The sequence below is a fragment of the Molothrus aeneus genome, chromosome 1 (assembly GCF_037042795.1).
Source record: "Molothrus aeneus isolate 106 chromosome 1, BPBGC_Maene_1.0, whole genome shotgun sequence".
Classification (NCBI taxonomy): Eukaryota; Metazoa; Chordata; class Aves; order Passeriformes; family Icteridae; genus Molothrus; species Molothrus aeneus.
This window is the reverse complement of record NC_089646.1, coordinates 49,125,515-49,151,417: the sequence shown is the minus strand read 5'-3', so window position 1 is coordinate 49,151,417 and position 25,903 is coordinate 49,125,515. Positions and strand designations below refer to the sequence as shown.

General features: G+C 37.5%; 1 protein-coding gene across 17 annotated transcripts in view; it reads left to right on the top strand.

Annotated features, from left to right (window-relative positions):
• Positions 1 to 25,903, top strand: part of ARPP21 (cAMP regulated phosphoprotein 21) — a 142,460-nt gene that overhangs the window by 12,314 nt on the left and 104,243 nt on the right. For 16 of the 17 annotated variants that reach the window (XM_066556767.1, XM_066556784.1, XM_066556721.1 and 13 more), the window contains exon 2: positions 25,376 to 25,544. The gene's annotated coding sequence lies outside the window, so the exon portion shown is untranslated. Of the gene's footprint in view, positions 1 to 25,185; positions 25,285 to 25,375; positions 25,545 to 25,903 lie in introns of those variants that run through there. The other variant, XM_066556730.1, reaches the window with a different exon arrangement.

Here is a 25,903-nt window from a genome sequence, read left to right as displayed (position 1 = left end):
ATAGTCATATAGTACTGCAATTTTTAAAACAGCCTTTCTTGGTAGATTTTTGGACATTTAGTTTATAATAATCATGTTATATAAAACATACTATTATTATTCGGGATTTACCAGTTCCCAAAGCTCTTGGATTTTGTTCTGGTATCTCTTGAGGAGAGAGTGCCACCAGGTCTGATTGCATTTATGAAACAAAATTTTTATGGTGAAAGCCAGAAGACCCTGTGCTTTTGAACTTCATGTATGGAGCTCCTGTTGGTATATCTGGGTCCCTTTGGGGTCTTCATCCAGATTCAGTAAGCTCCATAGAATTGTGTGTGTGTTTCATGCTCCTGGAAAATGTTGTATCCTGTACTCTCTATCTATTTATTTAGACTTTTTTGGTTTTCTGGGATTAGCAGTATTTTCAATCATTTTTTCTCTGTTGCCTAGAAAATAAAGCATAATGGGAATGACGCAGAGTGAATGCCTTTAACAGTGTTTTTGTTGTCAAAGACTTGTGTGTTGGCTCTCTGAGCTTTCAAATTGACTTCTGTCTATGTTGTGAGCACCGTAGCACCTAAAACAGTATGTTGGATGTAGTTTGCTGTGTTACTGGGTTGTACAATGAAAGGAGGAGAAAATTACCAGAGTTCTTATGTATGGAGAATTATTTTGTATTTCATGTCTGTACAATTGTTGAATAAGCTTGGAAAGTGCACCAAAAGCTGAAGGCTATGTTTTCTTCTTGTACCTCTGATTATCATGATGTCATGGTGACAGATCCTGGTCATGGATCTGGAGGAAACTGATTGATTGTAGAGATTGTTACCAACTGAGGCAACTAGCTGTCCACATTTGAGGACCTATACTAAATACATGATCTATATATATTTTTGTGAAATGCATATATAGTAGCTCCTCCTAAAGATACAAGTAAATGAACTGTTGGCTGAAATGTCTCACTCTTGTGTTTGAAGGAACATAGTTTGCTGCCATCATCTGAAAGCTGAAATTTATTTTCTCCTATATTTTCTTTCTTTTATTCTTGCTGAGATATAGCAGGAGAATTGCCTGTATTCAGCTGCCAATTATGGATTTAATTCAGTTATTTGTTTTTCAGTAATCTGATTGCCATTAGTGCCTAGTTCACTAATTGTTCACTGTACTCTGTCAGTTTATTATGCAAGTAACATTCTGAAATGAAACCTCATAAAGAAATGATGGCAGCAGTGTGAACAGATGATGTATTGTAGTTATGAAACTGTTGGGTTTTTTTTCTTTTTGTGGGTTAACTTCCAGACTGGTGGAGAGTCAACTCAGTTATCTCTCAAGTAGCATGAATTGAAGAAATCTCTTACCTTTCAAACACAAAATTCTGTTGTGTGGAGTCACTCTGTTTTTTAGAGGGATGTCATGTTAATAAGCTGTTTATTCCACAAATAATGGTGCCTATGCTTTTCTCAATGTCCTTGGTGGTAATTTAATTCTTGAATTCAATTGTTTGCCAAGGAGATGATTTGTGATTTTTAAAAGCATGAGTGCAAATGTCTGTAGTACCATAGACTTGGAATGCAATGAGAGGAACTTCTTTTTTTCACATAGCCTAGGTTTAATTTGACTGACTCTTGTTTTTATTGACTTGATTCTCTAATCTTAATCCTTGTAAATAAATGCATGAAAATATTAGCCCATATAACCCTATTGCTGCAACTCAGTCAAACATGCAGCAGGATCCTGTTTCTGTAGCAGGAAGCTGGTATGGCAGAAGATTCTTCCAAAATGTGCATCTACATATTTTGTGGGCTCAAAAGTTCAAACCTAGCATTTGTATTACTAAGGAAACTAAGTTGGAATTTTCCCCAAATGACTGCATTATCAGTCTGCTGCTCAACTGCCCTTCCAGTGCAGTGGGTAGGGAACAACAGGATTGCATTTGGAAAACAGAGAGGCATAACACTTGTTTTCATCTTTCTGCTAAATTCAGACATTGAAACGGGTGAGCTCCTGATATATGGTATGGGAAGTTGCTATAAAAGTAATGTTAATTGTGTTTAAAGTTTGTTCTTTAGCCCAGTAGAATGACTGCAGATGCAACATGCAGTCTTGACCACCCCCACTCCTGTGCTCACTAGTGTTAGTGAAACAGAACTTTATTGTTGAAAACTTATTTTTTTGCTGGCATTTCTGTAAAAGCAAGAAATGGGAAAAACCAACAAGTAAATTCTCAAGCTTAAGATGAGCGGGATGACACTGGGCTGCTGCTGATGGCTGGCTGTGAAGTGTGTGCATGTGGAAATGGGCTGGGAGCGGTCATGGGCCACTGGAGAGCTGTTCTTCTCAGCCCTGCATGGGCTGGCTATAGGTGATGGGTGTGGTGGTCATAAAATGCCTGTTTATTTCAAGAAGGAGACCCTTTTATAAACTGGCTCACTAATCTGCCAAGAGAGGATGTGTTCACTGAGTTCCAAGTAGAAAAACAGGGCTGCTGCCTTTTGAAGTATTTTGTGGTAGTGTCAGTGAAATACTATGACATGTTTGGTGGGGTTTTGTTGGGTTTTATTTCAGGAAGGGACAGATTTTCAATACTTCCAAATGCCTTTCTGAGGTTATTTGGATAATTTAAGGTTATTCTTTTTCAGTGAAGGCTTTTAATAATCTTTATGTCTTTAAAAGAGGCCTTTGTAATAGTGGGAAATGCTACAAATTCAAGTGCTACAGATAATATAAGTTGACAAGTTCTATAGTATGCTAATGTCGTCAGAAAACCCAGCAGCTTTCTCCAAAATACATTTTCCAATAGTAAAAGCAGATAAATGGGGGGGTTGTGACTGAGAAGCATGAAGCTTTTCCAAGAGGAGAGTGATCTGTCATGAGAGAGTAAGTTGGAGAAAGATTTGAGAACAATGAAAATTCCCTTTGTTCAAGGGTTTGGAGGTTTGGATTTGTTGGGGTTATTTTTGGATTTTTTGTTTTGTTTTGGTTTTTTGGGTTTTTTTTTGTTTGGTTGGTTTTTTTTTTTTTGTTGTTGTTGTTTGGTTGGGGTTTTCTGGGTTTGTTTTTTTTTTACTTTGTTTTCTTCCGAACTTTGTCCAGCAATCCAGCACTGAATTTCCCTTCTTCATGTTCAGCTTTAGACAGTATGAATGTCCCTCTGGAAGGAGAATAGCAGCTGTCCATTTCTCATCACTGTGAAACTTTGTAAAAAAGATGAATTTGGGAAGTGAATAAAGGAAGAAAACAATACAAAAGGAACTGCTTTTAAACAAAAGATACACTTTTGTCACCATTTGCAGTGCTCAATGGAAACTAAGCTGTCCAACCTTTAACTGTGGTGACCCAAAATATGTCTGAACAGTATGCTGGCAGCTGTATATGTGGTAGGCAGTGAAGATAAAACCCAGGTTATAAATGAGTCTTCCCAGCAAGGCTTTGGAAAGCACTTGGAGTGAACTCTAAGTTGGGTAAGGAAAGCAGGCGTGGAGGGAAATGGAACTGCTTGCCCTGATTGCTCTTTCAGCTTGCATTGATACCCCATAACGTCCCCACTGATACCCCATAACACAGTGGGGCTGTGGCCGAGGTCCTCAAGCCTCAAGGTACCCCAGAGAATTTCTCCTCCTTGTGAGGAGCCATGAAGAGATGGCTTCAGGCATGTAGCCACTGCTAATCAGGCTAGTAAAAGAAACGTGAAAAATAGCAGTCCACTTTCAATACTGCATTTGTTGTAAATAACTAAAATGCCATCAGTTTGCTGTTCAGATGCTGATGTGGTTACCTGGTTTTCCCCATCTTTATTGCCAGTTTTATGATGCAGGCTTGCATGCTGCTTATTTCTTAATTCATTTCTCTTAAGGAGGTAGTGAGTCTGAGCCATCATTATAAATGTAAGTGCTGTCTCAGTCTAGTTAGACTTATAACAAAATGGATCCTATAGACAGAGTTTTGCATAAATAAAAGCATTTGTCTTTTATTGCTCTTTCACTTTCCTACCTACTGTCTTGTAGTAGTAGTTCCTGAAACAATTTCCTCTAGAGGCTGCATTCTAATTCTAATATTCTTCAGGAGGTCAATATGAAAGAAGCATAGAAAGTTTTTCCTGCTTGTTATGACTCTTGTTAAAAATGCTGATGCTCAAGGTTTCTTATTACGTGCCCTGCATCTTTATGTATATAGGCAAAATAATTTTTTAAAATATTCTTCAGTTTTGTTGGTGACTCATTTTCATGCACAAGCATTCACTGCCTGCCACAGAAGTGTCTGTTACAAAGGGAGCAGTGGAGAATGCAAAGTGCTGGAGAATGATGGCCATGTATCTGGGAAAGGGGGTGCTGGTTACCCATCTAGCTCTTATTTTGACCAACTTCATTATTTATTTAGCCTCTGTATTCCTCAGTGTCCTCACCTGGAACGAAATACTCACCTTTTGTACTTACTTTCCCTTGGATCTTTTTGCCCCCCCATTAATTAGAGATGGTGGCATTTTAGAGCCTTTTATTATAAAGAGACACAGTAGGAATATTCACTTTTCCTCTGTTGGGCTCATATTGGCATACACAATCAAGTCATGACATCTTCATAAGTTAGCTCAGTCACAGTTATTTGTGTGCAGCTGTGGAATCTTTAGCAAATTTGAAGACCCTCACTTTCCTTTAGCTGCAGTTACTCTCTGCTGTCACTGTTGGCTATTACAGACTTTACTTACTGGCTCTTTTCCAGACAAATAATGTGATAGCATGTTTCTCTTTCAGCAGGTGATAATTTTAAACAGGTATAAATAAAGATAATTTGAAAAATAAAGTCTCAACCATGTGAAAATTTAAGAGACAGAGTTTGAAAAAATTAAGAGATTTCTTTCAACTGATTGGTTTCATATTTCAAGTCTAGAAACATGTGTTAATATTTAGCATATATTTAGGGTTAGTTCTAGCCAGGATAGATTTAAAATAAAAATACCCAGAAAAAACAATACCCACCATTGTTTGAACCTGATGATAAGTGAAAGTAATTAGAACACATCCAAAACCACCGGATTTAAGTATTGCAAACATCTGTCACCTCTGTAGGCAGCTTTTTATTTTGCAGGTGAAAGTTCAACAGGCAAAACATTTTGAGGGGGAAGTTTTTGAAAATATTACGAAGTAGATATGACCTGTTTTTTTCTAGGCATGTGAATCCCCCTCTAGTGCCTTTTTTAAATTTTGTGTAGAATGTATAATAGGTCATCCCCTTTTATTAAGCAATAATCCTCTGTGATAAGTTCCCTTCAATCTTTATAAACAACTTGCTCTTCTGATACAGCTGTGATTCTAAAATAATCAGTATTGAAATTGGAGTCTTTATTTATCTGTTTTATTTTTGGATTGTAAATATTTTTTACAACAGCCTTTTCAGAATATCATGAAAATGTATATTGTAATGATTGTGTAGGCATGTATAAGAATTTAATTGCCTTCTGCATCTGTGTGTGGACTTTGTAACTTTTATTTTGAGACTATTACTTTGTATTAGAAGCTATTATTTTTTCACTTGACTGGGTTTTTCAGGAGGCTGGAATACAGAAGTGACATAAAACCAGGTGTTGTCTGGTTTGCTGGGCCCTGTGTATGTGAGAGGTCCTGGCTTTTGCTTTTCAGCCTTCCACTGGCTTCCACTATGGCATCACAGTTTCACTCTTGGGTGTTCCCTGGACATCACTGAAGTTTGTGAATGAAACAACCAGTTTTATGTGCACACATATCTTTTGCTTAAATCAGTTAATTTTAGATAGAAATTTAATTTTGCTTTCTCCTTACTAAAGTTTTTCTGTAACTGCTATAACTGGTTTTCTATAACTGCTCCACGCTGTTAGTTTCAGGCTTTTTTACAGTCTTTCTCAGCACTGCTCTAGGTTCATTTTGAGAAGTACCTGTACAAGAGGTACTCTCCTTTGTGCCAGAATTTGCATCCCGTTTGCCTGCCTATCCAAGGAGGTACCAGCCGTGGATGAATGGCTGGGCCAAGTGTGTTGTTTTTTTTTTCCAATTTTGTGCTCAGCATAAAAGAAGGGTTTAATTTAAAACATCAGTTGTCCTTTTTCTTTTCCAGTTCCCCTGGAGCACTGTGCTTCTCTGATCTCCAAATTTTCTTTCACTACTGGAAACTTTTCGGTTTCTTCTAGCTGCAGCTAGCTCCAGCCAGTCTTTCTCTTTCTTATTGTCAGTAATGCCCAGTTTATCTGTTCCTGAGTCCCTTTGAATTTTCTGATACTTTTGATATCATGTGATTACCCATTTCTCATACCTTTATGAACCAGGGAGCATCCCTATACCTGTTATGTGTTCCCTCTCTGCACAAGAGCAGCTTTCTGGTTATAAAGATTTCTTTGTTCACATCTTTAGTAGTTCCTTATGTTGTGGAAAATATGTAATGCATTTTGAATTTTGAAAAAACAAATTGACTAGAAGCATGAATTTCAAAGATTTTTTAAATAAAATAAGCCTATGGCAGCAGTAAAACATTAATGTATTTACCATTACTTTGCTCTTTGAGAGGGAAGAATTCCTGAGAAAATCTTTTACATTAGCCAGAAGAGCTGAAAGACAATTTTTTCCTACTATGGTAAAGTATAGATTGAGCTGCAGACTATTGTGTTGGATATCTGATTATCTGACAAGAACATATATTCATTGTCTGAACAGTTGAAAGTAAACCTGCATTCAGTAAATTTATACATACAGTGTGTCAGAAGCATAAACACTCTTCCATGTGTGTCACTAGCAGTCAGCACAAGTGTTTCCTTGAGACTTCACGCTGCAAAAAAAAAAAATTCGGTCTGATCTGTTAAAACAGCTGTGAATGTTTAAGTGTTGAATTACATGTGTTTGTCAGTGCTCAGAGGATGTCACTACCCATTTGCCCCAGTAGGTTGATACTCAGCTGACTTTTAGCTTCCACAAAACCATGTGAAAATAGATGCAACTGTAGTCTAAGAAAAAATAAGATTGTTTTACCTTGTTTTACTCATACTCCGGTTTCTTTTATGGATACACTAGTATATTTACACAAGTAAGCTTAGCTGTACTTTCCTGCAATTAAATTTTTGCATTCTTTGTGGTCACAAGTAGTAAAATACAGTGAAGAGAGAAGGAAACCATAAAAATGATTAGGTTAAATTTAACCAAGTAAACTAATAGAATTTCTGTTTCTTAAAAAAATATGCGTATGCGCTAGTTGCACACATGTAATATTGGTGTTTACCGAAAAAAAATAAAATCAGTGTTGAAATACCATTTTTCATTTAAAAAGAAGGGCCCCATCAGGTTCTGTTGTAAACATTCAGTGATTTCACAAAGCTGGTACAGTTAAAAGTGTCCACATTTTGGGAGAGAAAGAGATCTGTAAGTTTTATGGTACATCTTTGTGATCAGGCTTCCCCAAGAGACAGTGTATAGATGAAAAACAAATTAACTGCCTTCAGTTCCTATAGAATCTTCTAAAGGACCAAGAAAACAAAAATGTGGTGGTTGTAAGTTTTTTTTACCATTCCCAGTTCACATCTGGAACCTATAATCTATAATGTAGGAGCAAACCCAGCAACAATGAAAGAAAGCTCCAACCTGAGATATTCTCCTGGGAGGTAATTTTATGTTTGGAACATGCTCAGAGAAGTGCTTGGCAGAAGAACTAAAGGCCATTGAAAGAAGTTTTATGTTGTGTCTCTTGAAACAGAAATAAATTTAATGTACTTAAATTATCCCTTCAGACCTCAAGGTCTGTATTACTATGTAATTTTTTTTTCCCTCCCTATTGTGAATTGTCAGAGATTCCAACTAAGTATATGAAATTTGTTCTTGTACTGGTTCACATGCTTGGACTGATACAACTATTTACCATATGGAGTCATCAAGCCTTTTTCATAAGGGATTATAAAAGCTGAAGAAGTAGATGTAAAGGAAAATTATGCAGACATTTATACTTTGAGAGAATTCAAAAAAGTGGCTTAAATGCTTTGTCTTATTTTGGTTAGTTTTATCAGGTCACTCATGCAAAATCTTCAATGTTTGTATTGAAATGAGAAGAGCTTTGATTTCAGTAGAAGAAGGCAGAGCATTTTCAGAATAGAAGGAGGTAAGCTGATCTCAAGGCCCCTGAAACAATGTGTGTAATACATGGGTGGAATTACAACCCGCAGCCACACAGCACTGTGGAGTGGGAAGGGTGCATCAGTAGCTTTGCCAATCACAGCTTCAGCTGGAATGCTGTTAATTCTGCTGTGGCAAGGAGTCGGTGCAGTCTGATATTTGAATCAATTGTTGCAAGATACTAAATGTTCGCATACCGAGGAAATTACTTCCACTGAAATTGAAGCAAGTTTCTCCTATTGCATTTGAACCCTTGGCAATCCCTAAAAAAGTGACTATCCAGAAGTTAAACACTTGGGATATATGTTTACAGCTCAGAGGATAATAGTGAGGCATGTTGATAATGAGTGGAAGGAAAGAATATCCTCAAGAGGAGGTCTTCTAACAGCTTCTTTTTACCAATGCCATGCAAGTAATTTTGCAGTGCTCTATGAACGATGCTTGGACAGCCAAGTGCATTGTCATTTTCCAGGGATTAGCCTATTAGTTGTTACAGTGCTACTGGTGGTACTCGCCAAAACCAGGGGAACTGACTGTCTTAATTATCCCTGCTCTTTGACTTCATGCTTCAAAAGTTTTTTATGTGGAAAAGCCTCTTGAGGAGGAAAACAAGTGTTACAAATAGTTTTAAAATACTTATTCTAGCCTCCCTTATGAAATATCCACAAGGGTTATATTTTGCAGTTGTGCTTAGACTTTACAGCAAGATTCAACTCTTCTCTTCTTAGTCCCACACACTGAAAAAAGGATCCTTTACACTGAACATGCATAGGTGGGAGGCAAATTGAGAAATAGAGGCAGAGATCCACATTCATGCAGCCAAACAATAAAACCCTGATGATACAAAGGCATGGGAGACATGCCTTTGTATCATCAGGGTTTTATTGTTTCAAGAAGGTAAGTGATATTCTTCCTAACAGTTAGTGGGAAAGTATTGCCACATACAGTTATTAGGATATCGATACCTTTGTTATGATATTGATAAACCTAAAGATAGTTCATTGATTTTTCAGAAAGTTACAGGATTAAGAATACCTTTCAAATACCTGTTTTACTTTGTGTTTAATTTCCTGGTTTGTGTTTTTAGTACTTCCCAGTATTCTTGTCATTACTCTTAGTTTTCCATATCATGAGTGTTTTTAGGCAGCCGTACGAATAGCAAACTAATGTGTCCTGTATATGCATGTGCAATGTACTGGAATGTCAACATACTTCATTTCTTAGGCTGTATGAAAATATCTGTGTGCCAGAGCCTTCAAAAAAGCAATATTCTTGTCATGCTTTGATTGTGGCTAGAGCCTGAGAGATGAAAGATTTTTGGGTAGACGAGATAGCCAAGAGTCAGGCCAGTCCTGATAACGCATGGGAATTTTCACTGTGACCTTCTGCTCTCAACAGCTTGAAGGAGTGTAGAGCAGATTTGCACACAGCAGACAGAATACTTACAAGTGTTGGGTTTCTCTTTCACTGTTGGTTCAAAAGCCATTGTTGAAAAGATCCATCATTGACTTTCTTCTGCTATAGCTATTCTTCCTTTGATTTTTTTTTAGAATTGGTGACAAGCCTCTTGTAGTGAATGAAGCTTGATTCTGTAAATATTTTTTGTTAGGTAGAAATACTTTGGGACACTTTTACTTTTCTAGAAGTAGAACTTTTATTAGTCAAAGAAGTATGTTTCAGGAAGATGGTGGTTTTGGAAGAGTAGGATGACTGGAGCAGGTTTCATTCAGCTGGCACTCAAGTCCTGCCCTATTGTTCCATTCTGAGTTGTCAAGCCACCAGTATGAATGCTGGAGGCTGCTTGTTTATCTCAGTATTTTTCAATTCTGTCAGTGCCTTGGTATTTTGATTTAGTGAGGTCCTAATGTTTCCCAGAATGAATATTTCCAAGAAACTAGACCCTTTGTTGAACCTAGCAGTTGAAATTTTGGCAGTTCTGTCAGATAATACCATTTAGAAGACCATTAGTCTTTCAAATTCTAACCTTTGGTTGAATAAAAAAAAACCCATTACGTGTAAGGTAATATGTGAGCAATTACTGTTGGCAGCCTTTGCACCTGTCTTTGGCTACAGTCACATACAAATGTAAACAGTCTCAGATTTTTTTATTCTTCTATATCTCATCAGACTGGAAGCTGGCTAAAATTTGTCTGACTTTAAGGTGGTAATGGTTCAGATAAGGATCGAAAAAAGCCATATTAAGGAAAAAAAAATGAAAAAGCAGTAAACTCCCTCTCTATTCCTTGTTCTTCAAGTACACTTCTAAAAGAAAATTGGAGTTTTATTTATCCTCTTGTGGCTTTGAAATTTGAATTTTCAGGAGTAATAGTGTATTTGGATACTTTTGCAGGAGAAAACAGGCAAAGAAAGACTTGTCCAGTGGCAAGAATTTTTTGCTTTTTAATAATTGCTCTGTCTTTAAATGGGTGGGAGACTCGGGGTTAGGAGATAAAATTAAATATGTAAATACAATGCTCTTAAACAAGAAGTGTGTGGGTGGAGGTGGGTTTTGGGGATTCGCTTGCTTTTTTATGAGAAGGATCTCCAAAGCTAGAAGTTACAATGATTAGTATTCAGGGCTGTAGTAGTATTTAAGGGGTTGGTCTAGTCCTGCTGGTTTAATTGTTGTGTAGTTTCTCAGGCTTTACCTATTTTGAGAAGATGAAATGAGAATGGGGAAGTAATAAACATGCAACCTGAAAAAAATAACACACAGCAGCAAATGTTGTAAGAATTACAAGATAATGTGGTTTTGTATGTTTTAGGAAGGTGGGTTAGGCCAGAGAGCTCTTATCTCTCTCCTGGGGATAAAGAAGGAGGGAGCATTGCTTCCCTTTGTATTGAATTTCACAGAATGAAAGAATAAGCTGAGTTAGAAGGGACCCACAAGGATCATTGAACCCAACTCCTGGCTGTGCACAAGACTTGTCCATCTTCAGACCCGTTTGTTCCTTGGTTGTTTGTTTTTTTTTGGGGGGGGGGGGGATTATATTGTTGTAGACTGAAGAATTTCCTTCTGGCTAGAGAAGATCTGGTGGTTGTTAGTGGGACATACAAGGTCCTTCAGATGGCAAAGAGACACAGAGACACATTCCTTTTCTTGGCTGGCTGCACTCGTAACAGGGGATGCAAAAAGGGGATCTAATGGTGTTGGTGTCACTGCCTGTGATAGCAGGGTAATGCATTCCAGGGATAACAGATTTGCCTGCAGGCTGTGTTGAAAGTGGATTAGTGTAAGCACTGGTTTTCCTAATACTCCATGCTCTCAGCTCTTTTTAAGTACCAAATTCACCACGGACTTAAATAATTAGAACACAAAGAAATTACAATGTTCTTCCTCCTTTTTCTTGTGCTATTTCCTTGTATCTTTTCCTCCTTTTCTTTTCCTCCCTCATTTTTGAAACAAACAGGGAAATTAAGTAGCAAAACTCCCTTAGTGCAACATTGCAGTTGAGAATGAAATTGTCAGGATGGCTGCTTATGGTTCCCACAACCATAATAACTAGGCTAAATTGCATAAAACATAGAATATAGCAATATGGAATATTTCTTATGACACATTATGTATGCTGTGGGAGCCATCACTTTGAAAATCTTGACTTCTGTGTTTTTAAAATATCTTTTGAAATTTAGCATTAATGTTTCTTTTTTTTTTTCCTTTTGCATGAACATTTTTTTCTGTGTCCACTGATGATAAAAATCAGCTCATGAATGCCACCCTGATATCCCTGTGAAAAATGCATAGCAATCAGTCCTTCTTCTTTATTTAATGAAAACTGTTACAGGGAGAAATAAATTACATTATGCAGTGAAATGAGAAGGCTAAACAGTGAGCTCCATTACAGCCACATTGCATCTCAGTACATTCTTTTAAATGATCCTGGGTAAATGTTTTAGAAAAACAGGTTGAAATATTACTTCCTTGGCTTACAGACAACTAAAGGGATACTTAAATTGCGTTTGTATTCTGCTGACGCGTGTCATGCCATTTTGTAATCTAGCAAGCCCTTGGTTTTTGTACTGCTGTACAATTAACATTTCCTGTGCCCAGGCTGCACCATGTAGGTATCAGGAATGTTACTAAAGCCCTGACCTGAGCAGAAGTGAACTCTCAGTGGTTGCTGAAGCTAACCTTTGCAAGCTGCTATGGCAGCACAGCAAGTCTTGCTCTGTTCACTACTGCTGGGACTCCTGGGCTGTGGTCGTCTCCTTTTAGTCTGCTTTCCCTGTCATCCTTCCTTTAATCTGTTTGATTTGATTCTAATGTTTGAATGTTTTAGCTTTCAGACAATGAAGACTTCATATGTAACTTGCAGGACCAGGAAGACTGATCTGATACTGGCCATGTGAGAGTCTGATTATTTCTGTTTAGTTCAAGAAGATAGATTCATTTTCAGTGTCAACATTACTGTTATTCTTCAGGTGTTCTACCATCCTCCTCCTTTTATGACTCCCATTTAAATCAAGAGGAGTTTGTATGGAGCAGTAGGATCATTTATAACTGACAGCTAGGTATTGTATTTACAGTGATCTTGTTTAACTTGCTATAATTGGAGTTCAAGTGCAGAAACTCAGTTTGGTTTTATCCTATTATGGTAAAAAACTGGAATTTCTGTAAGGGTCTGTGATATTTGGTGTTCAGCTGTCCCTGGAGGTTTATGAATGTTTAAATGTCCTTATATTTTTTGTTATTCTTTATTCTATATTCTGATGAACAGAATCATTATAGGTGTTTTCTGTTTTTAGTCAAGATTGGGCCTTCTCCCTAAACATCCTTACCACATCCTTATCTCATTTTGGTGGATTTGCTTCCAATATTATGGTAGCCCCAGGGAGCTCCTGTCAAAATGTGGAGGATTCTGGATAAACACAGTTTAAAAAGTATTTCCCTCATCGAACAGGATGCAATCTATTTAATTTGTTAATTCTAGTTAAAATGGCAAATTAAACTTTAGAAGCACAGTGCTATCTGAAATGCTTTAAAAACAGTTACAGCTTTATGTGGCTTCACAGGTGTTATCTTTGCAGCTGCTGGCAATTTTGAATTGGCGTTGGAAGGTGTAATGTGTTGGTAGCTCTGACTCACACAGCTTCAAGACTCCTTGTTTATAGGTCAGGGTGGGGTTTACTGTTGGTAAACCCAACTATTTTTATGGTCCTGTACTAGCATGGAGGTACTAACTTGTACGTTTGTTTTCCGTGAGCTGCCTGTCTAACTCTGAAGCTCTTTTAGGAGAACCAAGATTCAGAAGAGGGGTAGAAAGAAGAGAGAAATATTGCTGTTCATTGGTGGCTTATCCATTTCATTTTTCTCTGATGCAAGAACTATCCCTTAGATGTAACAATGAGATCACAGGCCTGAGGTTGGTTCAGGTCTCTGTGCTTGCAGGAGCTTTTGAGGATCAGGGCTCTTGTGGCCCACTTCTCAACTTGACTCCAACCTAGTTTTTTGGGTGCTGTTGAGCCTTTAACATATAGGACTGCGTGGTGCAGTTTTAGGAGTTGCTGATGGACCTGTGCTTGGTCCTTCCTAAATAATGCATATTTTCTGAAGATGTTACTTTGCTATTTAGAAGACAGCCTGTAGTGTGCCCACAACTTCTCAAACTGGAGACAGCCATGAATCTAATTAAAAGCAAATTCCAGAACTGAACTTACTGCTAGATACTTTATTTTTAAGGTATGCAACAGTTTTATTAATTTTCTTTTCTGTTGGATTTCTAGGGGAAGAAAATGAAACTTGTCACATTATTATGTGTATATGGTACATGTGTATAAAAGCCAATGCTCATCTGTGAGAGCAGTGAAAAATCACCTGTGTAGCATAGAAGGTTAGGCAATAGCAAAAGGAAAAAAACTTCAGCCCAGTTAATTCGGATCAGCATACAGAAAATCAGCTGACAGTTGAAGTATGAGATTTTAAGGAGAAGAGAGAGAAGGTTGCTCAGATACAGCTATTTTAATTGAATTATTTTGGAAAATAGCTAAACTACCTAGCAGCTGAAGCAAATATCAAATATATTTTGTTGTAAAATTAGTTTTTCAAATCCTCTCAAGTTGTTTTACAATATGGCCATAACTTATACTGTCAGGTGATTACTCATTTAGTCAAAAAAAACCATTTCTTATGGTAATAAATGTTTTTGATGTTTTTGACTGGGATTTTTCCATTTCTGTAATGGAGTGAAAATTTTCACTCAGTTGTATGGATTTTTTTTTTAAGTCATGCATTATTGAAAGTTCAGTGATTCTCTAGCAGAGTTCCTAGTGTGTGGTTATTTACACTTGCTTCTGATGGTATCTGCTAAAATTTGGAATATTGCTGAGCTTAGTTATAGTCAGCAGCTATACATAACAAGCCCCTGGGTGTTTTAACCCCATTTTGAAACAGAGCATATTTACTAGGGATTTGGGGCAGAGGGGGAAGGAGAGGGTGTGTCTTCTATTTATTTATTTATTGAAAGTCATACTTATAAACTGGATGTCATAATTGTGTGATTTTGAGATATTGTAGCACTTACCAAACCTACTGTAGCAAGCTGTTTTGGGAATAGTATATTTGCCTTATTTTTCTGTATGAAACTGCAGTTCTCTTTCCCTCCTCTCAGTGTCTCAAATTGTACAGCAGATAAGGGATTTTAATCAGTATTTGATCAGGAGATTTGTTTTGCTGTAGAGTGTGTCATAAATTAAGCAAAGCATACAGTAGATTACTTATATTGTCCTTTGCATAAAGTTCTCAGGCACATAAGTTTTAACATCAGAAGAAAGAGTCATAAATCCTTGCCATTGCACTTTGGCATGTTACAATAAAGGATGCAAAGGATAAAGTCTTCATTTTCCTTTAGGAAGGTTGATTTGCAAGAAGGATCACAGATCTGAGGAGAACTGGGATTACAGTGACAGAAGTGGTTATTGACTTGCCCTTTCTCATAGTTGTGTCATGTTTCATCAGCCTTTGAAAATCTTGAAGGTATCAAAATAAATCCTGAGGCTCGAATGGCATAGTGTTACATGCGAAGAACTAATTAACCAAAGAGACTTTGTGCTCTACACAACAGGATGGTTTCAGTTCTTGGAAGGGCAAGGTCAGCCTAGACTCTAAATATGGGTACATAGGTGAAAAAACATTAATTCACAGGTGAATTTTATAAAATGTTATTCACAGGTGAATTTTACAAAATGTTATTCACAGGTGAATTTTACAAAATGTTTAAAGGGAGAAAGAAAGAGTAACTGGTTATGCTGAATTCCACCAAAATATCCATAAGCAGCCAATATGAAATTTTAGCTAAATTAGGGCAACTGAAGTTTCAAAGTACTCATTAAATTCTGAAATCTTAGAGATACCTTCTTGAATGATGAACTTTTTTTCCCCAAAAAACTTTAAAATGAAAGTCCCATTTAACAGTCTCATTTAAGGGCCAGACTGGAACTCAAACCTGGAAATACATCTTTACTTTAAAGATTTTTTAGCATAGAGCTGTCTCTAATATATATCATAATAAATTCCTACCACCTACATTTTTCTCCTTCAAATTTCATGCAATATATTCTCCCCTGTGATTTTGGTGTTGTGCTTGATAATGATGTTTTTGTTTTCCCTGTCACTGAGCACAGCAATGAAAAAAATGTGATGATATGGCCATTCTGCAGTGGAAATCAAATGTATTGCAGGCTGTAGAGCTTTGGTCCCACACCTCTCTCCTGTAATTTAAATCTCAGTATTTTTAGGTCATTGATGTAGTTAGTGGTTTCTAGTGCCAAGTAAGACAGATTGTTTCACTGCAGGTAAACACAATTTTTGATATTATAGGAGGTTTTTTTTAAATCATATTTGAACTTCCGGAGGCTTCAATCTGTATAACAAGATTTAAAGTACTGGAAAAGCTCACTGTTTTTCTGCTTGTTTTTTGAATGTCCTTTTGGATTAAATATATATATTTTTCCTAGTTTAAATTTAATAGAACATATTCCTTGGAGACATTGGCTTAAATATTTGATTTCTTCTGGGTATTCATTGCTCTTTTATTAGTTCATGTGTCATGAAGCTTTCTGGCTGGGTGTATGTGCGGTGGCCAATTATGCTTTTTACAAAACTGCTTATCTCTCTCATAAATATATCATAATTTCTTCCTGAAAAACACAGTCAGACATTGAAACACTTTTTCTGCTTTTTCTTTTGTTCACAATATCACAGGGAGCCTGGAATTACCCACTGGAAAAGGCAAACATAATGTTGAAACCACAGGGTTTCTGGCAAGATCTTTTCAGAAGCCAGAGCTGCAGATCTGTGAACTGGCATTGCCTGTTCTGTGAACCTGAGCTTCTGCCTTTTTTCTCTTGACTATTGTAACTGTTTCTGAAGAGGATTTCTTCCTCTTGCTGGCCATGGGGGTGACATTGAAAATACCTGACTGGTATTTCATAGTTGAATGTCTTCCTTTGTTTCTTCAGCAGATGATTGCAATGTGTAACACATTGTCTTGGTGCTGCTAAGGAGGAAATGTGGTGTATAACAATACATATTTTAGGATGTGTTTTAATCTCTTTTTCACATGACAAGGGAAGTGACAAAAGTTGTAAAGCTCAACTTGTCTTTTATTTCTACAAGTGAGCATAACTTGTAGTTATTTGGCACTCCAGTGCTTGGAGCATTATGCAAAAATGTCTAATGCTTTTATTGGCTTTTGTAACATGCAGTTAATCATTAGGCCTTTTGACTTCTAATTTATACTTATTATTGGCATTTTTCTTAATTTCCTTTTGAAACCATGGCAACAGAGTATTGAATACAATCCACAGCATACTTAAGGCTTCTTTTTGTAATGTATTGTATTTATTATTTAGCTGCATTGCCTGAGACCAGACAAAATTGCAACCAACAAAATGGGATTTGTGTGTTTTCATAAAGTACAAATAGCATATATTCAAATGTAAATATATATAGATTAAATACATTAAAATGTATTTTCATATAGCTATTTATATCTATTATATCTGTTGATAGTTTCTCTGTAGTATTAGGGCAGAAAGATAATGCCTCTGCCTTAATTTTCTTTTTCTTCAGAATAAGAAGAACCAATAACAAGAAATATTCCTATAATGAGAAGAAAGGCACGTGGATCTGACGTTAAAAGAGCCATTTAAAGGAGCCATTCTTTAGAGAGTCAGAGTTAAAAACAGACCATCTCCAGACTTGATTGAAAACTGTGAAAATCTTGTCCAAATCTTGCAAGATTTTAAACAGAAGAGCAGTTTATAGCAGAATGAGTGTACTTGATAAGACTTAGTCCATGTAAACTGTTCTCAGTCAGTGTTGCTCTACAAAATGCCCAAAGAAGTAATCAACAGAGCATTTGTATTCCAGTATATTTTCTGATAAACACAATCAAAGAAATTTTAGGACTGTTCCATTGTTGATAAAGAAAAACTAATAAAATTATATATTAAAAAGTATAAAACCATCTGGTACTGGGAACTCTCAAAGGATCTATCTAGCCTTTGTGGGTTTTGATAGAGGAGACTTGGCTGGAATATGAGCTTAGAAAACTTACTCAGCATTGAAACAAGCTTGATATGAGTTGTCTTTGAGTTTGGAAAGTATAATTGCACTTTCTGAGCAGCAGAGTACGTGAGGGTTTGTCTCATAGTGTATGGTGGTGCTTTTTGATTTTGTTTTTTAATCTTTATTGCTTTTGTTTTTTTTTTCTGGAATGAAGAATTTTACTTCAGCTGCTGGCTGGTTTTGTTTCAGAAAATGGCCTTAGGAAAACAGGATTAGCTGCTATGTTTAATTCTGGTAATCAAAAGAGACTTTTGGAGGAAAATAAAGTAATTTTTTTCTGTCAATTCTTATATGAAAGCTTTTTGCTGTTTTGCAGTCAGTGTTTGTGTGCCAAGGCAATTCTAGTTGTTAAGCTCAGGTCTGTTTCATCAGTGTAATGCAACCTTGCTCTTAGCAATTATTTTCTTTCAGGATTTGCCAATTAAGCTAGTGCTAGTGAAAATGCACCTAATTTGTCAAGAAATGGCAGGATGAAATATAGGGGCTATTATATAAATTGGGAAAGAAAGAGATCAGGACAAGCACATGTGAAACTCAATGATATTTGGTCAGTTCCTGATGTATTTTCATCAGTTTATGCCTCCATCCCCTGGTGATGATGGAAGAAATGTAAAGCAATTGCTCTTAAGTTATGTGCCATCTATTTACTGTTATGTATTTTAAAATACTGTGCTAGTAGTGTTCAAAATTGTTTTGTTTCTTTTGTTTAGGGTTATTGTGGGCTTCCCCCCACCCCCCCCCCTTGGATTCAGCTGCTTTGTGGTTATTAGTGAATGATGAAGGATGGCTTAGCTGGCTGCTCGTTTATTACCTGCAGTCTACTTAGACTGAATTCTTCAAAGACATCTATGCTCAAAATGCAGATGCACAGTGCTTAGGTTTTCTAGTAAAATCCTTAAGCTTTAGGAGGAGCTGAGTAAAGAAATAAGTTAACTTGATCTTGTAGTTCTATGTGTAAAGCAAAATGGTCATAATCTGTAGCTATCTGATTGAAATAGCAAAGAGAAGGCATTGAAAGAAGAAAGAGTAGGGATGGCTTGACTTGTAGAAAAAAGAAATGTTTCAAGAACTTCTGTATTAAACTCATCTATATGCATATGTTCTATAAAAATTAAAATTCCACCAGATTTTATTATGCATAGAAGTGTATCATGACATCATACCAGCAGCTTTAATTACCTCACTGAGCTTGTGCTGGGTATCTGTAGCCTCATCAGTTCAATTCTGTGGTGGCTCCCACACTCTGGCTGTTTACAGTAGCTCTGATTTGCCCTCAGCACTGCTGAGACCCCTCTGCAGGGAGCCCAGGTGCATTTGGGCTGTGCTGTTGATCAGGGTTTCATACTGAAATGATAGTATTCCTTCTGGGATGTCCTTGTGTTATTCATTGTCCTTAAACTGGTTTTAGATTTTGTGGAAACAGAGCTCATCTGGTGCATTCACCACTATGTGTTGATGGGTGGAGGAACATGTGTCCAGAGTGTAGTCTTGGTGACAAGGGAGAAAATTATGAAGCAGACTGTTGATTGGCAAAAAAAAATAAAAAAAATACAGACTAGAGGTGGATAGTGATGGAAACAATGCAGACCCATTTAGCTGGCAACTAAAAGGGATAGGCTTCTTTAAACCTAACAACAAATGATGAGGTGATATGCAGTTAATTCCCACAGAAAGACAGAACTATTGTGAAATCAAGAAAGCTAATTAAACTGGAGGGCAATTACTGGCACAGTAAGAAAAATGTGTAAAGTATTTGATGTGTACGATGGGGTAATGGAGATGATGTCCTGACAAAGCAGTGAGATTCTTGAACATCCTTACAGCAAAATTACTAAAGCATCCTCCCTGGACATCCTCTAGTCATAAAATAAAGCTATTGGTCTCTAAAGACGACTTTGTGATATAATTATCCTCAGTAGCTGAGAAATAGACCTGATTATCTGGGAAGATGATTTTTGGTTCCTCTTTCCATTTGAATTGTGTATTTGCTCACGCTGGCTATTGTTTCCATTATGGGATTTAAGGAAAATGACTTTTGTGTATTTCAAGGAGATGTGCATGCATTGAGGATGGCTTGAAACCTCACTGTCTCTCTCTTTGGACTCATGAGTCTTGTGCTGTTTTCTATCACCTAACAGTGAGACCAGTTAATTTAATGACTTTGATTTTAGGGAAATTTGTCAGGTTTTGTAGGGGAATGAGAGAAAATTTGGCGTATGTGTTTGAAATGCACGAGGTGGTGTTGAAGGCTGTTCTAAAGCAAGCAACTCATTCCAGGAGTGCTGATTTGTACATCTGATTAGCTTGTTAAAAGTTTGGGTGTTACTCAGTTCCTACAAAAGTTGTGTGATTGACATTTATTAGCCAGATCACTCAGCCTCCTATCTTTTCATGCTGATCCTGGAAGACTTCAAATGATCATTGTGACAGATAAAAAGAGCTTTTTTTTTTTTTCCCAAGCCTTATCTTAAGTATTAAAACAAAGCAGACTCTCCCTATAGGCCATCTATATTTATTTTTCTGGGTAAAGCTTCTAGCTTTGCAGAAATATAACAAGCTGGAGGGAACATCATTATTACTTGTCTGAAGATGATGACATTGACATGAGGTCGTCTGACAGGGGATTAAAGTGGAAAAATATTGGTGGCAATCTGTTAGTAACAAGAGGATCTCTTTGAAAAAAAGGAATCAGGTGGAAACCACAAAAGGTTGGTTTGCTTCTGGGATTTTTCTTTGGTTGTTAAACTGTTCTTGAGAATCCTTGCTGTTATTTGTAAATACTGGGTTTCACATGCAGATTGGCATGAGAGCCAGTGCCATTCCAAGATAGACGTTTCAGCTGGGAGGCTGCTCCACATTATGCCTCTTTTCAGAGACAACTGTTTCTTCTATAGGATTTGAAATCTAGTTCAGTGTGTTTCAGTCTGCCCTGTTTTCATCAAAGTTTGGCTGCCACTGCCACTGATGGTTGATTTCTGGCCTGTTTAAGCTGGGTCAGGGGCCTCTGCATGGTTGCTTGTATGCAGATGCTCATGTTTTTTTAATTCATGGGAAAAAATAGCATCTGCTGACAGTCTCTGGTAAAGTGCCATCAGTAAATGAGTCTAAATAACCTTTCATTTGCAAAGGTCTGTGGCATGTAGGAGCAGAAAAATGTAGGCAATCGCACTATTAAGTTTTTTAGTGATGATAAAGAGGGGACAATGTGAGGAGGAGGAGGAGGTGGGAAATAGAATACGACATCAAACACTTCAATTACAAATATTTTTGCGCTGTTTTCTTAAGGTTTAGTCTTCAGTCTTTTAACAATCAGTGAACTTGTAGGGTTCCATGCATTTCAGAGCTTTAAGCTTGGTTGGTTTTTTTTCATACTAAAGCATTTTGATATGAGAGCTGGTATGGATTATTATCCTACTATGCTAATGCACTGGCTTCCAAGTGCATTGTGTATTTCTTTGGGAAATGTGGGAAAACAGTGAAAAGGAGCACACAGTCTAATGATGCAAAACTAGGACTAGGACTAGTCCTAAAGACTGGGAGATGGACAACTGAGTAGTAGTGTGTTCAATCTAAAACTGCAGGATTTATTTTACTTGCCTTTTTTGTGTTTGGTGGTGACGTTGTTTGGGGGTTTTTTTTTGTTTCGTTGTTGGAGTTTTTGTTGTTTTTTTTTTTTGTTGTAGTTGTTTTGGTTTTTTTTTTTAAACAATAATTTTATATCATGAATATTTTCTTTGAAGACACTAAAGAGTTGAAGCTTTTGTTTTCATTATGAAACCTGAGATCTTCTTTGATTTTGTTAATGGTAGAAACAAGAATATTTAAGTGTCAAATAACAGGAAGTTTGTGGTTTAAGACATGAGAATCTGGCAAAATTGAGGGTTGTGCCTGCTGATAATCTTAAGATAATGCTGGAGTCCATTTCCATTAGCTTCCAGGAGGCTGATGAGTGGTTTGGCAATAATGAGTCAAACCTCTCTTGATACATATGGGTGAGGTTTGTATCACACAGTGGAAACTGACACTGTGCTGCCAGCCCATGGAGTCAAACGTGCAAACCATTCATGAGAATGGAGAATCATGATGGAATGAGTAGGATCCTGGCTCACCGATCTGGCCAGTGTCAGCAAGTTTTCAGTAGCAGGATCTATTTGGGCTTTGGAATGACTTTAACCTCTATACTTGGCAGATTTGTTTGAAGAAAAGCCCTTGGATTTCACTCTGTCAGAGTTCTGTCCTGCCTGCTGCTGCCTTCTCATGGTTAAGAGTATGCTCTTTGGCCTTAAAGCCTGCTCATCTCCTCCCTGAGAGAGGACATGTGTGATACTGGGAGCGTAATGATCTTGAAATGTCTGCTTCATCACGTGTACCTATGAGGCCATCAAAACACCTCATACATAATACAGAAGGGGCTTGCTCACCTGGAGTGGTCTCTGAGGGTTTGTCAGATGTCTCTGTTGAATTTCAGGTGATGGTGAGCTCTCAGGTGCTTGTTGCATCTGGCTTTCTAACACCTTTTTTTGCTTTTGTGTTCTGTTTGTTTTTTTTGTTTTTTTTGACAGTTCTTCTTCTGGGTATAGTTTTTAAACTCTTGCATTAAATTAATTGTATTCCTTCCCACAGACTTTTCTTGGAATTTGCGTGGTACGTGTTGTATGAATCTATGTGACCATCCACGCCTTCTTCCATCCTTTCTCTTCAAGCTCTGACTGTAGTTGTTCAAGCTCAGTAGTACCTTCAGCTTCTAAAGTGAAAATCCTGTTAAAAGGAAAAGAATTTAAGAAAAAAACTCTCATCATTCCCATCCCACAGTGTATGCTGAGCAGCTGGTGCTTATAAATTCTATGCAAACAGATCATATATCCATTAAAGTGGACCTACAAGTGGCTTGGTGGGTCCCTGTATTTTCTGTCCTATTGCTGTGTGCAATACTTAAGTTGCTTTAAGGAATTAGGGGCTGAAATTTTGCCGCAAGCTCCTGTAGACTGCTAAGACCCCAACACCCGATGAGATTTTTCTCCCTTGCATATCAAGAAGGTGGTTCTTGCCTAGCAACAAGCTTTGTGGTTTCTACCTGAGGATCAAAAACAGAAGTGCATTTGTTCAGCCGTTTGCGTCACTTCGGTACTGGAGGTTTTGACAGTAAAATCATCCCTGACATTTCTGTTGATGCGCAAGAGAGTAATCCAGTGTGTTTTTCCATAGCAGTGCTGTCATTGCAGCACTGACAATAGTAAAAAGTACATTCATCACTGAATAACGAGATATCCTGGAAACATACGAGAAACAGAGACACACTTCCAACAAAAATGTCTCTGTTTTAACGGCTATTTTCTGACTGATTCCTTTTTGCTATTTATACTTTCTTGAAATATTTTATGGAAACCTGAGTCCCTCTGAAAACCCACCCAAACAACCAGAAGCGTATTTTACGTATTGTAGTATGTAAATGATTAGTCATCACTTCTAAATTACTTAATAAAGGAGGAGGAAATCTATATTAAGGGAAGGTGAAGAGCTGGAATTCGTTGCTATATGTCTCAGTTCTTCTTGCCTTCTTTTTGTTTCCCAGAAGATAATTATGAAGGATTTCTTTAAAAAATCATCCTAACAGACATTGTTGTTCTGTGTTTGAGGAAGGTAGCTGTACATTGTAAGATCATTTTCCACTTGCTTGTGTTTTCTTGGGGAAATTTATGTACAGGGTTTTTTGTTTTAATTTAAGATTCTGCGGTCTTCTTGTACATTGCCAGTGAAAAATTATGTTGTCATCAGAAATCTTAAGTGTAGCAATATGGGGAACACATTTTATAATGAAATTTGCCTTGGGTAAAGCATGATAAGATGATGTTGAGCATCTGTGCACAAGACCAAGTCTTGGCAGATCTCTTCACTTGCTGCATAGGATACCTTTTGGTTGATTGGTTTGTTGTCTCATTTTTGTTTTTCTCTGTCTGTCTTATGAATAGTTAATTCCCAACAAATGGTCACACTGGAGAGTTCTGAAATAAATTTTGTGTGTGTTCTGATTTTGGTACAGATATCTGTGTCTCTGTTGGTTTTGGAGGGTTTTGATTACAGCAGTCTTATTTCCTGGATGGCTGTTTTCCAGGTGAAACCCTCATGCACTGTACTTCCTTGGGATTTTTGGTTTGTGATTGATTTTGGTTGATTCCCTCTCCTAACCCCTCCCCCATCTCTCTTTTGGAAGTGTGGGGGAAACAGTCATTGGAAGATGGGTGTGAGGAAAGGATTTTGAGTCAGTGGTTTATTCACTCTTAGCTTGCTGAGTATTGGCTCCATGGGATACTTTTACATGTGCTTGAGTACTCGGGCATAGTTTTCCATGGTGTTCTTCCACTCCCATTGTGAGCCTACGTTTCTAATGAGCTAGAATTTCCAAAAATATCCTGCAAGAAATGCCAAAAACCTAGTGGGAATACTTATTTTCTGTTACTCTCTACAAATTATGAAATGGTTTGAGGAAAAGAAACAGTTGTGTTTATAAATTTGCAGGATGGCAGTGATAGTTTATGGAATTGCATGCTGGTCTCCTCTGTGTGCCAGAGCTCCCAGAGAGAGTAAGACTGGAATATTGTGAAAGGCTAAACTCCACTTCTGGTGCAGCAAATTCAGCTCTTTTCACATGGCAAGTTGCAGTGTGCTGACACGTGCTGTGTGGCAATTGCACAATGTAAAATGTGCTGCAGAAACTAGGAGTCTGATAAAATAAAAAAAACAGAAAATCATCTCCCGTTATTCTTGATTGGCTTCCTCCTCTCTCCCCAGCAGAATGATATGTGCTTTCTATTTGCTCGTTTTGTGTGTCTGCACTGACTGTTTCAACCATGACTCACATGCAAGTCTTGAGAAGAGCTGCCTGTTGTATCAAGACAGTTCAGCACATGGCCATGGCCTTCAAATCAGTCCGACTCATCCTAAAATGATCGTTTTTCTATTAAATCAGCTATTCAGCTGTCAAACACAATCCTGATGAACAGTAAAAGTTGCATTGCTGAGGCAACTCTTTCTTTAGGTTTATTTCTCAAACCGTAACCTGGAAATCTCATTTTTCCTCCTCACAAAATGCTTCAGAAGAATTTTTTTGGCGGTTGTTGTTGAGGGAATAGGATTTCTTCCTTCTCCTCCTCTTCCTCCTCCCATTCTGGATAATTTCAGATTTTATTCAGCTTATTAAATGAGCATCTCAATTCACTACCCTGGTAAAGCAGGTCACTTTCTAGAAGCACCCACCTAGCTATTTTTTTCAATAGTGTTTGACTGCTGAAGTTTTAATTGAAGCAGAAGCCATAGTTAAAAAGCAGGCAAATCTTTTCTCCTCATTCCCTCATTGATTTCTGTTGAAGCAAACAGATGAGCTTATATATAAATATGTATATATGCTTTTTTTTTTAATGAAAAGTGCTGGAATTCGCTAAAAAAGGTTAGAATTGAAATGAGTAATCTTCAGTGCATAATGCAATTGTTAATTTTAGCTTCTTGCGTAGGAGCTGTTATGACTTGAACAGCCGGCTCTAGCCTTCATTAGAGAAGAAGCAGGCAGTTTTGAGACAGGTGGAGCTGGATCAAGCTGTGAAAGTGGCTTGCTGGAAACTGGTCATTAGTTTTAGAAATCTGGTCCTGTCCACTGCACCCCTCCCTTGTGCCGTGGTCACTGCCGGTGTTATTTATTTCTCGTCTTTTCCAGGTTGACTATGGTGCATCAAGCTCTCCGAAGGACCAGCATGGAGATTGGCACTCTGAACTGCTAATGGGGACATGGGACTCACGTTGCCGTTGATCATTTGTGTGGACTTAACCAGCAAAGACCAACAGAAGACTCTAGAAAGGCAGTTGGAATTATAGCAGTTTTTCAGGTAAACGGCTTCTTTGGTGCAGCTGATCCCAGTGTAATTGTTTTTGTGAGCACCGTGTAAAGCATGTGGATAAGCTGCAGGTTAATCTGCCCATGAGGAGCTTGTGCATGCATGTGCATTTCTTGATGAGAATCCTTATCAAATTAAGAGTTATTTAACAGACCAGTTAAAGGTCTCACCACTCATGTTTTGAATTTTCATCAAAGCAGTTCAAGTTTCAGTTGTAACTGCAGAATAGCCAAAGTTATTGGCCTTCTTGCGGAGAGTGGTGGGAGAAAAGAAAATCACAAATTAGCTCACAGTAAGGCAAGTCAAGCTTCAGGTTAGTTTCATATTCCATTCAATTTGTTTATGAACCT